The following is a 16,289-nucleotide window of genomic DNA, read 5'->3' as shown; positions in this document are numbered from 1 at the left end:
GGGGCGGGAGGAGGACAGCACCAACCTCTCCGCACTGGCTCTGTCGGTGGGAAAACGGGGAGGTTTTCAAAAGCTTAACTTTTAAATAAAATCGAACTGTCACCTTTAGTATCTTTAAGTAAAAGCCAGGCCTCCCCTCAAGCATGGGGGGTGTGGACACGGAGAATGTTATCTGCTTGGCTCTGACTGCTTTCCTGAGGAATGTCCTTGGGGGGTCCAGAAGAGTCCGAGGGGACCCCCAGATTCCAGCCCAGCCCCACCCCAGGGGAGGATGCCCGAGTCTGACCCTGAGCAAGTCACAGGCTCTGCGGGCCCATCTGTAAACCCGGAGTTGGAGCAGCCACTCCTGGAGGCTCTAGCATCTTGCCGGGGCCGTAAATCTCCTGTCGGGTGATATCATTCAGCACAGCCGCTGCCCCAAAGGTCTGTGGCTCGTGTAAATCAGGATCCCCTGCCCTCTGTCTGGGACCCAAACATCACAGCACAGAGAGCCCGGGAGGCCCTTCCTGCTCAGATGCCGGGTATGACTCCCAGGCGGGCAGAGCCGAGGAATCCAGCTCATAGTGGTGAGCACGTGGCACCCCGAGGCCGCAGTGAAACAGAGCTGCTGACCCTGACCTACCTTCATCAGCGTGCCCTACGCGGCGGGGACCATGGATTGGGTCGTTTCCAACCTCCCCTCCTGCCCGTGCCTCCCTGACTGACCCGCTGCCCCGCCTCACCCTGTGAAACATTGCCACGTGCGTAGGTTGGGCTCGTTTATTCAGCAAATGTTAAAGAAAGCACCTACTGTGTGCCAGACCCAGTCTGAGGAGCCAGGGGACACAGGACAAAAGGACAAGCCTGCCGCCGAGCCGGCAAGCGGACAAGATCACAGCCTACTTCAGATGACAATCCGGAATAGGTGCCATGAAGGAAGTTACAACAGGGGTGACAGAGGGACACGGACGGGTCTGACGCTGGTCAGCACCCGCTGCGGGGGCCGCCCTGGGAACTGGCCTTGGGAGGAGAGCCTGTGGGGCGGCCGGCAGGACAGGTGGAACAGGGGGCGTGGCCAGAGCACGATGGGCCACCTGATTCTGAGTACAATTTCAAATGGCCTTTATTAAGGGTCTGTGTCGTTTTCTGGGGCTGACATCACAAAGTCCCACCAATGCACATTCATTCTCTCACAGTTCTGGAGGGCACAATCCAAACTGGAGGTGCTGGCAGGGCCATGCTCCCTCTGAAGTCTCTAGGGAAGAATCCTTCCATGCTTTCTCCCAGCTTCTAGAAGCTACCAGCCATCTGGGCCTTCCTCCAGATGCCGGGCGGTTTCCAGATGCCGGGCGGTTTCCAGATGCTGGTAGGCATCACTCCAATCGGCCTGTCCTCACAGGACCTACTTCTCCCCGTCCTCTCCTCTGCTTAGAAGGACACCAGTCACTGGGCTTGCGGCCCAACTTCATCCAGGAGGATCTACTTCCAAATAAGGTCGCATTCTGAGTCCTGGGTGGACATGAGTTTTGGGGAAACCAGTCCACCTACCATAGGATTTTTAGGCAGAGGATGAGTTGGTTAGGATTTATGTTTCGAAAACTATGACTCCAGCTGGAGGTAAGGGCTGGGTTAGGGTGAGAAGGAGGGTAAGCAAGGGTGGGAGGAGCCGTGGGGAGGGGATGGCGGGTGGGGGCTGGGCTAGCGGAGATGGACACGTGGGGACAAATTCTAAATCTGTGTGGGAAGCGGAGTCGGCACCGTTGGCCACGGAAGGGATGTTAGGGACCAAAGAGAGGGATCAAGGATGCCTCCCAGTGGTTGCGTCGTGGACCCAGACACACTGTGAGGGTCTGAAATGCCACTGTCCTCCCCACGGGTATTTCTTCCCTGATCCCGCGGGTCGGGGAATGGCTCACAGAGCACACAGGTCTGCAGCCAGAACAGGAAGCCCAGAAGGCGAGCTCGAGGCCTCTTTCTCCACGCGCGGCGGTCCCCTTCATGCTCTGTCACTGGCTTGCGTGGGGTTCCCCATTCATCGGGAGAGGCAGAGAGCAGCCCTGTGCTCCCCGATCTTCCGTCGGCCCTTCTCCTGTTTCCAGGGCACTCAGGGGGACTGCTGTCACTTCAGCCCCCAGGACCCTAGGGCCAGAACCAGAGGTTCACATCTGACTTCTCAGCTTTGGCAAAGAGCTGGCACAGAATGATGGGAGGGAGCAGGGGAGAAGTCTGGATCCTCAGGACCCTGGGTCAAAAGATGCGCCGTGGAGGGAGGCCGCAGGAGGAAACTCACATGCAGACGTCGCAAAGAATGCTGTACGCGCTGACGAAGGCTTTCTCTCATGTGGCAGCATCGCAGGGACTGACTTCAAGAAACAAGATACTTGTACGGTTTCCTGGCCTTCTCTTTGTTTGGCAAGTAGTCTTGAAGGAGTTTTACAACCTTGAGAGGAGTTCTATGAACAGTGGAAAGCAGTGGCTGCCGGGAAGTGGCCAAAGAGGGAAGAAAGTAGCCCACAGGCACATGCACACATATGTGGACACACCGGCCAACACGCACACACACGCACACACACAAGCACACACACGCGCACGGTGCTCAGCAGGTGGCCTTTTGCTTTTGGGCTTTAAGAATGCCAGAGATACCAAAACTGCACCTGAATGGGATCCAGGCTCCAGATCCAAGTTCCAGACTTGCAGATTACAGGAAGTACAGGGGACAGAGGAACAGGTCACCCAGGACCTTGAGGATGCCAACGGCAGGTGTGGGAAACCACCAGCTGTCTTGACAAATACCCTGCAAGGCAGAGGGACAGGAGAGGGAAAAAATACAGCTCCAGAGAAGCTTGAAAGACCTAACTGCTTGCAACGTGTGGCTCTTGCTGGGATCCTGACTTGAACAAACCAACTGTTAAAAAAAAAATTTTTTTTTAGCAATTGAACGTTGAACACCGACTAGAATGACTGCTGTTTTTAGGTGTGATCATGCTATTGCGATTATGTTTTTTTAAAGTTTCACTATCCTTTAGAGCTTCCTGCTGAAATATTTACGGATAAAATGATCCGATGTCAGGGATTTGCTCTGAAAAAATCCGGAGGTGGGGGAACAGGGAGGAAACAGACAAAACACAATTGGCCCGAAGTTGGCGATTGTTGAAGCCGGCTGATGCAAGCGTACGGCTTTGTCACACTCGTCTCTCCACTGTCGCACATGTTTGAAATTTCCCATGATGAGCAGGAATTTTTTTTACAAAGGAAAGCAAGAGGCCTCAGACCAGCAGAATCTCAGCCCCGCCACCAACCAGCCGGAGGTCCCTGGCCACTCCCCATTCCCCCAGAGCCAGTCACCTTGGGCTACAGATTCCTGCTCCCAGAGACTACAGTCTAGTGAGAGCTCCAAGATGTCAGTGACTTCGGCTACTTACCTGTCCTTTCGTTAGTGTTTACTCTGTTTCTGCTGGGACATTCTCAATGGGGTATCACATTATTGGATTCTCTTCCATCAAAGCTTAACTACTTTTTACTTCCTCTAGGAAGTCCTGCTTGCTACCCAACTCAGCCAAGGTGCGTTCCTCCTCTGAGCCACGCTGATGTCCTGCCTGGGCTTGTCACCTTGTGTACCCATCATCCTTATGTGGTCCTAGCCTGTCACCTTGTCAGCATCTCCCATCAGACCCCAAGCTGTCCTCGGCACCTAGCACGCAGTAAGCATGCAGTGAAGATGATTGGACCAAGTGGATAACTACTTTGACGAAAGAACTCTGAAGATCTAAAGGCAGGAATCTGTGTCCCGAGCCTTGCTCTGTCTCTGCTTTGCTGTGTGGCCCTGGGCAAGAATCTAAACCTCTCTGAGCCTCTCCTCCCAAATAGTCACACTTACTATCATACTGCAGTGCAGAAATGAATAGAAAGCTGGCCGTGGCCCACTACCTCCTGGTGTCTGCTGGGGCTGCATAGGCACAGCACCTCCTCTAACCAGCCTGGCCTTCAGAAGCATGGCTGCTACCTCCTACCCACGGGCCTTCCATTCATTGGACTCCCTCGTGTTCCACACAGACTCTGCGTGAGTCCACAGGCTCTGGACAATGTCCATCGCTAAGGCTCTCTTTATGATGATGACCCTCTGCCAACGACACTGAAAAATCATATATATTAATATTTCAGACAAGCCCTATACACAGTGAGGTTTTATCGTCAGACCTGAGAAACGGTGGCTGGAGGTTAGCCATAAGCATCGTCCTCCAGCTGTCAGGACAGAAGCTATGTCCTCTGGAAGAAGAAAATGCAGCCTTCCCAGGGCACCCACAGCCCACATGGTGAGGTGGGGGATCCGAGACCTTGAAGCAGACCCACCCCAAGGTTGCCCACGTTCAGAGGTGCTGGTGGTGAAAGCCACACCAGTTGAAGCATGATGCCTGAGCCGTAGCTGTCAGGACCTCCGAGGACCCCATAGGGCACACAGGCCCTAGCAGCCGGGGATGGTGGCTCTCCCTGTGTCCTCCAGAGATCTGGCCCCACGGTTAAAGTCCAGGGCAGAATAAGGGAAACATCCCCCTGCTTGTTTCACTGGCCCAGAGCAGCCTGGAGGAAACAGCTTTGGAAGTGGGAAGCAGAGCCGACTCCATGGGTCGGTTCTCGGACAGAGGCAAGCCAGGGTGGCCACTGGCCAAAACTTCTGGTGGCGTAGATCCTCCCTGCCTGTCTGAATCCTCGTACTTCCCAGAACAGCTTACTGCCCTCCGCTGCCTCCTCCTGCTCCTCTTCCTCCTCTAGGTGCTGGGGTCCCTCCACCCCCTCCTCCCTGCTGGGCCCTCCTCCCTCGCTTGGGGTCCCCAGCCCTTCTGGCTTCTGAGCCTCCCCCTGCAGGACCAGCTGAACTGGGGCCACACCACCTTCCCGCCCACTCATTGTCTGCCAAGGCCTTGCCACCACCCCAGCCTGCAATGCTCCGGAGCCTGCCTCCAGGAGACACCCGGGTCTAGTGCATCTGATGAGCTCCTACTGAGTGCACCTAGCTAGGCCTGACGGGCAGAGGGGAACAGGGGCCAAAGACAGGGGCTCCCCCAGGAAATTCACCCTGTAGGGAGGCCAGAGGCACCCACAGGATCCTGGACAGGCAGACCCGACTACACTCACGGGAGCCATTTCGGGGAGCCCTTCTAATGTTCACCACCGGGGTGGGGGCTCTGGCGGGAGGTCCCCACTCTACGGCTCACGTGGCCAATAGCGGGGCCAGAGATGCTTGGCGAAAGACCCAAGGAAGCAGCAGCCACACGTGAGCCCCGGAGCTGGAACTGCCGGGGGGGGGGGGGGGGGGGGGGGGGGGGGGGGGCAGGGGATGCCAGACCGCAGTTCAAGCCCTTATAGTACGTGCATCCGGAGCCGCTCTGTGCGGCTCTTCCACTCCCGGCCGCACTGTAGGGTGCCGGCGCCCTCTAGCGGCGGGAGTGCACACGGCCCTCCCAGACCGCGGGGCTCTCTAGCTTCTGGAGCTTCGGCCCTGCGGTGGGAGGGCGGCTCGCGTTCCCAGAGGGGCAGGGCCAGAGCAAAATTCGCGCAGCGCAGGACACTGGCCTGTCGGCTTCCAGTCCCTCCCTCGGTCCCTCCTCAGCGTTTGCCATCGAATCGCAGATCCCAGACGAATAGCGCCACTACCTCGCTCCCACCACCCACCCCCAGCTTGCTCTGTGGATCTCAGCTTTAGTAAGGTGCAAAATTTACACTGTAAACGAGGCCTCCCCGGGCAGCCTTCTCGGGAGGAAGGCAGTTCACAGCCAGCAGAATCTTTGTTAGCAGTGAAGTTCGGATCTGATTCAGGCATCCGGGATGTGTTTCTGGGCGGCGTGGGAGGCGCCCACGGTCCCCTTCTGCAAGGCCATCTGGACTACGGAACTCTAAAGCACTCCACTTTCCACAGGTTTAGAAGCACGCAGGCGCCGCCACCAAAGGGAAAATACGAGGGATCTGGAGCTCAGTGCTTAAGCAAGAGCAATGAGAGCCAGGGGCGTAGAACCCCGTGGGCACAGGGCAAAGGGGGAAAAGGGACCGCTCAGCCTGGCCCCTCCCTGTCTGCGGCCCCAGCGAGGGCTCCTCACAGGGCCCGTGGCAGGCAGCCGAGGGGACCCTGCTCCAGCCCTGTTGGCACCTGGACCCGCAACAGTATCAAATCCTGATGCTCATTTTGCCCAAGGAAGGCCACCACCATCCCTTGCCCTCTGGAAGTTCTGAGGCTATGACTCAAATGTCAAATCAACTGTCCAGGTCACTGAGCCCCTCCTGCGCCCACCCCAGAGCTCGATGCTCCATCATCTCACCCTTGGCATCTCAGACGATGGCTTCAGAACCCGTCCCTGCCAGTACCCTAGGAGGCAATGACCCCTCGGTCCGCTTGACACGAGACCCCATCCCTTTGTGATAGGGAAGAGCCACCCGTCGATCTCCAGAGCATACCCCAATGGGCCCACTTCCCCAGCTCCTCCCCACCCGGTCCTGGACGCCATCATCTTCTGTGCATTGTGGTTTCCTTTCTTCCCCTTCCCCCCAGGCCACCGCACACCAAGCAGCAAAGGTACGTTTAGAGGGCGGGCTTAAGCCTTGCTGATTTCCCTTGGAGAGGTGCCTACTCTGTGCTCTGGTGCTGGGTTCCAGCCTTCTCCCAGCTTCTCTACGGCCCAGTACCTTCCCATCCTAGCCCCAGGGTCCCACTCATGCTGTGTCCCGGACAGGAGCAGCCCCACTCCAGAGCCCCCTTGCAAAGATGGCTCTTTGTCAGCCTTTAGGCTCCCGGCTTAACTGTCAGCTTGCTGAGAGCAGACTCCCCCAGGCCACATCCCACAGGTGTGCTCTCTCTCACAGGACCCCGTTAGCTTCGTTCATGGCACACTTCCTCGTCTCTGCTTTATTTACTCGCCCGCTCACTCCTCCGAGACGGAGCTCAGCACCTGGAATGAAAGCTCCCCGAGGGAGGGAAGTCAGTGTGGTTCACCGCTGTCCAGTCCCTTGCTGCACATAGGAGCGGCTCAGTGGAATGGATGAAGGTGTCCAGGGTCACAGGAGAAATGGAACAAGGGTTCAGAAGAAGGAGCAGTCACTTTCAGGTGACCCAAGGGGGAGAAGATAAGATTGGAACGTGCGGAACGTGCAGAGGAGGGCCGGGTCTAAGGAAAGCTCGAGTGGTTCCGGGCTTGACTCTAGTGAGCAGTGAGAACAAGGAGAGAGGACGTGGTCTTGGAGGGTTCTGGAAGGTATTAGCAGAGGAGAGGAAAGGCTTCTGGAAGGTGGACAGCGAGGCAGAGGGGACAGGGGGCAAGGGTACCGGAGAGAGTGACAGAGTGGCCAGAGGCTGAGTTAACATAGGGAATGGGCAGAGACACAACCCCAGACAGAAGCCCAAGGCGGAGATGACAGGGCTCCCGCGGGCCTCACCCGCTGCCACCCTTGTTCCACTGGGGACGGCAGACAGGGGACCTAGGACTACGGGAACCACACCTACCCCTGCCCTTTCTACCCCACCCCTTCCCAGTCCTGTCTCCTCCTTCCCCTTTCCTCCACTTAGAAGATCCAACCTGAGGTCTCATCTGTGGCTGCCCTTGCTAAGGAGCCGGAGGAGCTTCTCAAAGCGCACCCAGGGAAGCCCACATTCTAGTCCCAGGATCTGGGAGCCGGCGGGCCTTCTTTTCAGCCCTGGGTCCCGGAGCCCTCGGTGAAATGCTAGCACCACCTAGTGGAAAGAGCTGGAATGCGCCACGTGGCCACACCCTGCATCCCTGTAGGTGGGAACAGACCCAGGCAAACCAGCGTCTGAGACTTCATAGACTCAGGAAGGCTGGGGAGGCTAGGGAAGCACACTGCCCCTGTCATGTGGCTGCCGTAGGTTTTGCTGGAGTGTTCCAGAGATCTCTGGCTAAGGGAGAGAGCGGGCAATTGGAAGGAGAAAAAGCAGAAGGTCCTGGGGAAAGTTTCTGAGCCATCTGGAAAGGGACAGACCCTGGACAGAGCTAAACATTTATAAAGCATTTCCTATGCGCCAGGCTTGGTACTAAATGCTTCCTGAACATTCGTTATTTCATTGTATCCCCTATGGGTGGAGGCAGGTAATCAAGAAACAGCTGAAAGGTCTCTGGGCTGGTCAGGAGGGAGCTGGGACTCGAAGCCTGGGAGCCTGGGCAGATTCCAGACACTGATGGAATCACAGAGCTACGGACACGTCAGCAGCAGTCATGTCCAGAAGACAGTTTACCCAGAAGCCCCCAGACTCCTGCGTGGGGCCCTGCGTGTTCAAAAGTAGGTTGGTGGTTCAGGGCTCTGTACATGAAGAAAGTGGTGAACACGGAGTCACCCGTGATTTCCTGGTCATGGCCTGCATTTCCTTATCCAGACTTGGGATTTGTCCATCCTGCACCCTCAACACCAGCCCTCACTTCCCCTCCTGAAACCCCTCTCTGTCCCTGTCCTGGGGCTGGGGCGGGGGGGGGGGGGGGGGGGGGGGGGGGCTCGGGCTGGTGTAAGTCCTGAAACAGACTTGTGGGTCCTGGGAGGCGGGCTTCAAGTCATGGGGGTGACCGTACGTCCGTATTTCCGGTGCGTCTCCGGGCTCTCCCTCCCACAACCCTCACCCCTAACCCATCCACCCTCCCCCTACATGTGGCGACTGTGGGGACTTACCACACCCAGATCATGACATTCGAGCACTGGAGGAGAAGCTCAAGGTCAAGGAAGCCCTGGGGCTTGGTGGAAAGAGCAAAGGTTCCAGCACCAGGCTGGCTGGTGCTGGAACCTTAAAGAAGCTTGGGGCCTTTCCCTGAGATGTTCCCGCCTCCACGTCTTCATCTGTAAAATGGGGAGCGGCTGGCTGGCTGTGCCTGGAAAGCTGTTAGCTCAGCCACCAGCAATTAGTTCATGCTCAATATGTACCATTTTATTCTCCCTTGAAGAAAATACATTTCCCATCTGCACACTCAGATGGCTTTCTTTTTTGTCATTTTAAGTAAACGCATGCATTTAGAGACATTGCTCAGTATTCAGGGGAAAAAATGGAAAATCTGCAAGCGTGGTGATTCAGTGACCTCTTGACCCTTGGCTTCAGGAACAGGAAACAATCAGGTGGGGGGAGGGGGAAGAGGGAGGAACTGCAGCAAACCAGAAGCCACAGGCCTCATCTGAAGCCATTGTTCCGGGGAGAATACAGACCCAGTGCTGCCAGATCTTCTAGCAATCTTAAGAAAAGCTAGGATTTTAGAACTTAGAAATCTTTTGATAGCTTGCACATCGACTCCATTTCTTGGGCCGAAGTCACCAAAGGAGGCAAGTCTGCGGTCTGAATGAAGCCCACAGGTGACCCATGCGCAACTTAATGGTTCTGAGAAATTTACTTAAGGATCGTGCAAGGATTCCTGTTCCCGCCGCCTGATTCTCACTCTTCCTTCCAGACCCAGCTGAAGACAGACGGCCATGCACCCCCCGCAGTCACCTCTCCGCCCCAGATCGCCCACAGCAGGTCCTGTATTTGCCTCCAGGTAACTTTTCTTGGGAAAAGTCCTGTGTCTCCAAGGAGGCGGGGAGCTGCTCACTTTATACTTTGTATCCTATCCCTCCCGCCTGTTAATCTCTGTCAGTGTTGGCAACCAATAGCAATAAGACTCCCGGAACATTTACCACCTGAATTCTAATCTCTCCAAGCCCCGTGTTGATCTTCTGCACCGGCAACCAGCAAAAGAAGCAAGGACAACCCTCATAGATCCTTCCTCATCACCAACTCTGAACATGGATGGCAAATTGGGAATTAGAAGTGTCAGGTTCTCTCCCCCTCTCTCTAACTGCTCTGCTAGCAGGCACGACAGTGCATTGGTAAGTCCAACGTAGCAGCAGGCTTTAGAAACACCCTTAACATCACTTTGTAACTCAGCGTCTAGCCAGCGAATAGTCAGGATGACTGTCTTGGTTTGGGTTCCACTAAAGGCAGCTTCTGAGACGAGAATTGTCTACAAGTCATTTATGTCTGAGCTGATGCCAGGAAGCCCCAATAAGTGACACGGAAAGGGAGACAGGGAAGAGGGAAAGCCAAGAAAAAAACTCTAACGAGTGGGTCACTGCCATGGCCTGTGGAGCTTAATTCCACTGGGGATCCTCTGAATTGTCCCAATGAGGGGTCAAAAAGCCAACTATGTATCTTCTGGCTCCCACCCCCTCCTTGGCTGAGGGTCACTCTTGGGATGTTAATATCCCAGCACTTCTGGCCTGCCCTGTGGGTCCCTCATGCTTCCCAGTCAGAGACTGCCCTCAGCGGGGAGATCCAGGCAGACAAGAGGGGCCAGAACGTCCTTGGGTCCTTGGGTGACCCCCAGATGGTTGAGAGGGTATAGACAGAGTCCTACAGAATCTCCTGCAAGAACTCTGCCTCCAGAAGACCCAGTTCCCTGACACTGAGAGAATGAATTATACTTGCAAAGCATTGCCCGCTGGCGCATCTTGGTTCCCCATGATAGGCATAGGACTCTGACTCTGCTGTAATTTACAAGTGAGAGACATCAAGTGTTTGCCCAGATCGATAGAAACAGTTACTAACTCCAATTTGTAGATTAGCTGAACTTTATATCACTGAAGACTTTGCCAGGGCGCTACTTTACACATAGCAAATCATCTCCTCCTTTCAAATGATATTCTAATTTTTAAAGCTGATTTTCTCACATCTTTTCAGGAAATTTGACTGGTTCCTGGTGCCTCTGTCTTTGTGCATCTGAGGGTCACATCTCTGCTAGAGAAACCGATGTCTACAGAAATTCAGTGTCTGCCACATTTTGGTTCCTTCCAGTGTCGTGAGGTCGGAATGCCCTTTCTGACAAGTACTCTTTCAACTTGTACATTTCACCTTTATTTATGTGAAACTGTTTCCTGGGCACTGGCAAGATTTTATTGCTAATAAAATTGAATGAGAACAGCAACCATGGACACGCCATTTACACCGATGCTCCTGGTACAACAGATTAGAGAGCACAACGAATTTTCATCAGGAATGACCTCAGTGGAAGGCTGTTGCCAATAAAAATTAAGTTTCGAGCTGATCAAAAACAGTGGCTGTGTTCCACTGCCCGTCTGAAACATTCTTTCCAAATTAATTCGCCTGCTTTGTGCCTACCATGAGCGGGAACTTCAGTGGGGAAAAGTTAATGAGGCTGGAAGGCTCCTACAAAGCAGATTCTGCAAAACTTCAGAATCCAGAGATAGAAATAAACTTTCCATAAAAAGATGACTTGGCAGTTTCCAGCCTTAGAGCATTACCCTGTACCATCACTGTCCCCGGAATGCAGATTAGAAGTGACTTATTCAGTGCTTTGTAGGGGAGGAGAGATCTCCGGACCCCAGACGGAGGGGCCAGGACTACAGGCTGCCCTGGGGGAGGACAGGGTAGAATCTCACATCTTCCCTCCACCTGAGAGACCGTGACTTTTCCAACCCAGGGAACACAGAGGAAGACCTCGGCGTGAGCCCAAACAAAGCCTGCCTGGCGCTCAAAAGACCTCCCATACGATGCCCCCTGCAGATTCTGTCCGTGTTATTCCTTCTCTCTTCCAGATGTGGACCCCTCAGGGAGGCTGAGTGCCGCCCTTGAGCCTTTCTAAAACACAGTGCTGAGGGTCACAGCCTGCTAGCAATGTGACCTTGCCTAATTGCTCACTTCGGTTTCCTCTGAGGGTCTGGAGGACCACCACCAAGTGATGTGCATGGTGTTTGTCCCACGAGATACTAAAGATACTATCCCAAGAAGCTTCACGAACTGGCCCTTGGACACCAAGGGCAAAGAGACTCCAAAGAGAGAGGCCGACCACTCCGGATGGGTAGGCAGCAAACTGAAGCAAGCAAGGGAACTCACCTACCAGGCTTGTCCTGGGCGGCGGCAAGACTGTATCTCCACACCGAAATCTTGTAAGTTCACAGAGAGCCCTTCGCTGGGTTCTGTCACGGAAGCCCTCTAGATGATCTGAACTCTCAGTGCTACCTCCTTGAGATAGCCTAGTGGCCACTAGGGTAGGAATCTTGAGTGAAATGTACATTCCAAGTGAAATGTACAGGGGAGGGGTAAGGAGCTTCCCATCGCCCTGGTCCAGCCTGCGGGTCAATGGGAGGTCACGTTCTCTCCATGACGTCATCCAACGGCTATAGCAATCCCTGCTGAGTTTTGGCTCTGTGCCATAAAAGATGCACAACAAATGGCAGCCAGTTTGAGCCATCCTCAACCTGGGAGGGTCTGCTCCTGCTCAACTCTGTGTGAGCACCACGGTCGAAGAGGGCGTCTGCAAAATCCTCCCAGCGAGTCCCTCTTTGTAAGGGACATCCTCACAATGCATTCTTCTTTTTTTTTTCTTTTTTTTTTTTTTTTAAGATTTTATTCATTTACTTATTTGAGAGAGAGAAAAATAAGAGCAGGAGCAGGGGGTTGGGGCAAAGGGATGAGGTAAAGCAGACTCCCCTCTGAGCAGACAGTCCAATGCGGGGTTCGATCCCAGGACCCTGGGATCATGACCAGAGCCGAAGGCACGCATTTACCTGACTGAGCCACCCAGGCACCCCGCAATGCGTTCTTGAAGAAGAAATAAGGTGGGATGAATGTGGAAGTGTTTTGTAAATTTGAAATGTTGCAACTGGACGGAATTGGCTTTTCTCTATTTCCTTAAAGTTTAGCTCTGAAAGGGAAATGAGGAGTCACCAGCATTCAGCCCCCAGGTTTTACAGAGGAGGAAATTGCCCGTGCTCACACAGGAAGTGGAGGAAAGAACCTGGAACAGAAGCATCATCATCGGACCACCAGCCAAACGGGATGCAAACCAGCAAACAACATGAGCAAACTCCCAAGCCGTGATGTCCAGATAATTCCTGCATTTAGCGTAGAACGTGGGAAATTACATGATCATGTGAAACTAGAAGAACGTTAACTGGCTCCAGGAAAACAATGTATAAGACTTTTCACTAAACATTTTTTTTTAAGATTTTATTTATTTATTTGACAGAGAGAGAGATCACAAGCAGGCAGAAAGGCAGGCAGAGAGAGGGGGAAGCAGGCTCCCTGCTGAGCAGAGAGCCCGATGCGGGGCTTGATCCCAGGACCCTGAGATCATGACCTGAGCTGAAGGCAGAGGCTTAACCCACTGAGCCACCCAGGCGCCCCTTTACTAAACATTTTTTTTAAAAAAAGGATTGGAAGGGCCATATAAAATTCATACACAGAACAAAACTTAGGCAAGCCTTCCTTTTGATAAACTGAGTGCTGAGAACCATCCAGATGACAAGTCACACGAGGCTGAGGGTACGCCTGCCCTTACCTACAGAGACGGCTGAGCAATGACAAGGCTCAGTATTACCATGGCCCAATACAGGTGCACCCCGACAGGCACAGAGGGTCCAAGGCCATTATCCCTTAGCCCAGTGCTATCAAGTTCACTTGGGGCTTTCATACTTTCCTGAGAAGAAGCCGCTTTGGACAGGGTACTTATCAACTCACCTTCGTGCCTCGTTTTCACTTCCTGAGTTCAATGTGGAACTCCAATTTTTGCCAAGGCAGTATAACTAGAACAGGGGTTCTCAAACTCTATTGAGTCCCTGAGGGTTGGTTAAAACAGATTGCTGGGCACTTGGGGTGGGGCCTGAAGTATTTGTTTTTCCAACAAGTGGTGCTAATGCTATTTGTCTGGAGATCCTTCTTGAGAACCACTGACCAGTAGAGAGAGGACATATTCAACCCCTCCCTGACATCCTTGTCATGGGTCCCACGTTGTTCTGGTTTTTCCTTATTAAGTGAAGGGAGACAGGTAGCTCTCTGCCCCACCATGCATGCCTAGAATCATACAAATAGAAGCAGTGATATTTTGCTATTTGAACCATAGAGAAATAACAAAGCATATTCATTTGGCCTCAAATGCTCCAGAAGTACTACGGGAGATGGGCTTAGTGGGATTCTGGGAAACCGAGAGGTTACTTGGAGACTGTCTAGACTCTTTCCCTGCCATCTCCCCGTTAAGTGCTCAGATTGGATCAAGAAGCAGAAGCTAGATGTTTATAAACATTTCCTTAAAAGTAAATTCGAAGATGGTTAAAGTTCTCAGGTGGTAAATCCCTGAGTATGTTTAAAAAAAAAAACAAACAAACAAACAAACCAGTGTAGTAGAGGATGAACTACAGTGGCCAAAGTCCTGGCAGGACAGGCAGTTAGAAAGCTCCTTCCCTAAAGGAGTATAGCTGAAACCAAATGTAACCAAAGGACATATTATGCTTCCAGAAAAATCTCAAGGAAAAATATTGCAAGCAACAGTCATTGCTGTTGGATCAGACTCTAAAGACTGGAGAGATTCAACCAGTGAGCAGCAAAGGTGGAGGTAAATTTCTCCTCCCAGAATACAGAGACACCAAAGTCGTTCTGCAGGACACAGATTATTTCTTCTTTCGAGATGGTGACATTATCGGAAAGCACGTAGACTGAAATAAATCATTATCGAAATGGCACCCAGTGAAGCTGCACATTCCAATGAAGTTGTGAAATCTTTTATCACGTAAATAATTTCCATGTCTCTCTTCTATAAAAAGCTAATGGTATCCCCAAAAGGTAGCTTCTTTCTCAACTCTAGCAGGATGGTTTTTGTCACTGACCAGCAGGTGCATGCCCGCTGGATACGGTGACCATGTACTCTATTATCTGCACCTAGATGCTCCTGAGAATCAAAAAGGGCATTATTAAAGTTACAAAGAGACCATGGCAGGCAAATGGGTGTCTAGGTATAGGATCAGCCCACCGGTAAAGAAACCAAAAGGAACCAAGGGGAAACCCACGTCTGCTCTTGCCTAACGTAGGCACGTCACTTCTACTAATTTCTCTATCTTCGCTAGGTGACTTAAGGAATTTCAACCGGTGTTTGCAGGGGTCTCTTCTAATTTTCAACTGACCTGTAATGTGAAGGTGGCAGGACGTTTTCCCAGAAGGCTGGAAATTGAGCTTGTGCACTTATTGTCATCATTTCCTGCCAGAGGTAGCTTTGTCACTAGCACCAAGGCCACCAACAGTGGCATCCCTGGCTTGTTTTGACATACCCTTTCCTTGATGTGGCCACAGCAATGAGCCAGACATCAAAGGTTGACATGGATGCCCGTTGCCTGCCTGGTTAAACATTACCCAGGGGTCATCAGCAAAGCTTTGTTTTGAGACTTCATCCCTGCTTCCCTCAACTGAACAAGGTCAACCTCCCAACAGTGGACTGTGCTCTGACTGCTGGAAGGGACATCTAGAACTGGTGCTTTCATAGCTGTTTTCTCCCAGGCCAGAAGGCATGAACTGGCCACTGACAAGCCAGAAATGGCCCAGCAAGCCATTGTACGTGATCACATTGTTTGTTGTAAAAGTTGGGTACTTTCATATAAAAAACAGATTTCAGACAGAATTGACTTTTTTAACTCAGAGTCTCCAACAACAATACCAGGACCATCTGATAAAGAGTGGGAGGCAAAAAAAAAAAGAGCTGGAGAAGGTGGAGTCCTGAAGGAGACAGAATACCGGAGAGCCAAGGAAACTAGAAGGACAGAAGCAGCATCTCACTGAGAGGCCAAGCTGCGGTATGGACATCGCAGGTGCTACGGGCAACAATTAGAAAAACCCCTTGGTATTTGTCAAGGAGGGACATAAGAATTTTACTAGCTATGTGTGTAGGAGACAGACTGCAAGGTGTTAAAAAAAGGTACAAACAAGACTACAATGAGTGGGCACCGAACTGAACATTAAGAGATTAGCCTGCAAGATGAACATCTACTTAGAGTGAGTGGTTGTAAAAAGTGGAATTTGATATGATAAAGGGAAGGTCACATTTGGCCACAGCAAGGGAGTTGCTAATGCAAAGAAAGAAATGAATGCACCGAAGGGCAAGGACAGAATCCTGGCAATCGTCTTCCAGAGCAAACCAGAGGGAGAGAGTACAAAGTTCAGACAGAGGGTCTGGTGGAGAAGATGGATGGTCTTGAATGTCAGGTTCACAGCCATGTTACGTACCCAAAGGACATGGACGGCAGAGGGCATGCTCTTGAGAAGGCTGCACTGAGTGATTTTTGAAGGATCCACAGAAAATAGTGCTGTAAGAAAATACTTGCCTTACTTGTCAAAAAAAAAGTCAACTAATATTTTTTGAGCAACTATTATGAACTAGTGGAAAATAACCCAACACTTCAGTACATAAGAATAAGACAGAAGCACCAAGTTTAAAGGACTCTTAACAGAAACTCAAAGTATATCTCTGTAATGAGAATATGGACTAAGTCGAGCAAATGCTTGATCAAATTTG

This window comes from Mustela putorius, unplaced genomic scaffold, assembly GCF_011764305.1.
Source record: "Mustela putorius furo isolate JIRA1106 unplaced genomic scaffold, ASM1176430v1.1 tig00003909_pilon_pilon_pilon, whole genome shotgun sequence".
NCBI classification, from domain to species: domain Eukaryota; kingdom Metazoa; phylum Chordata; class Mammalia; order Carnivora; family Mustelidae; genus Mustela; species Mustela putorius.
The sequence above is the reverse complement of the archived record's forward strand: the minus strand, read 5'-3'. Positions refer to the sequence as shown.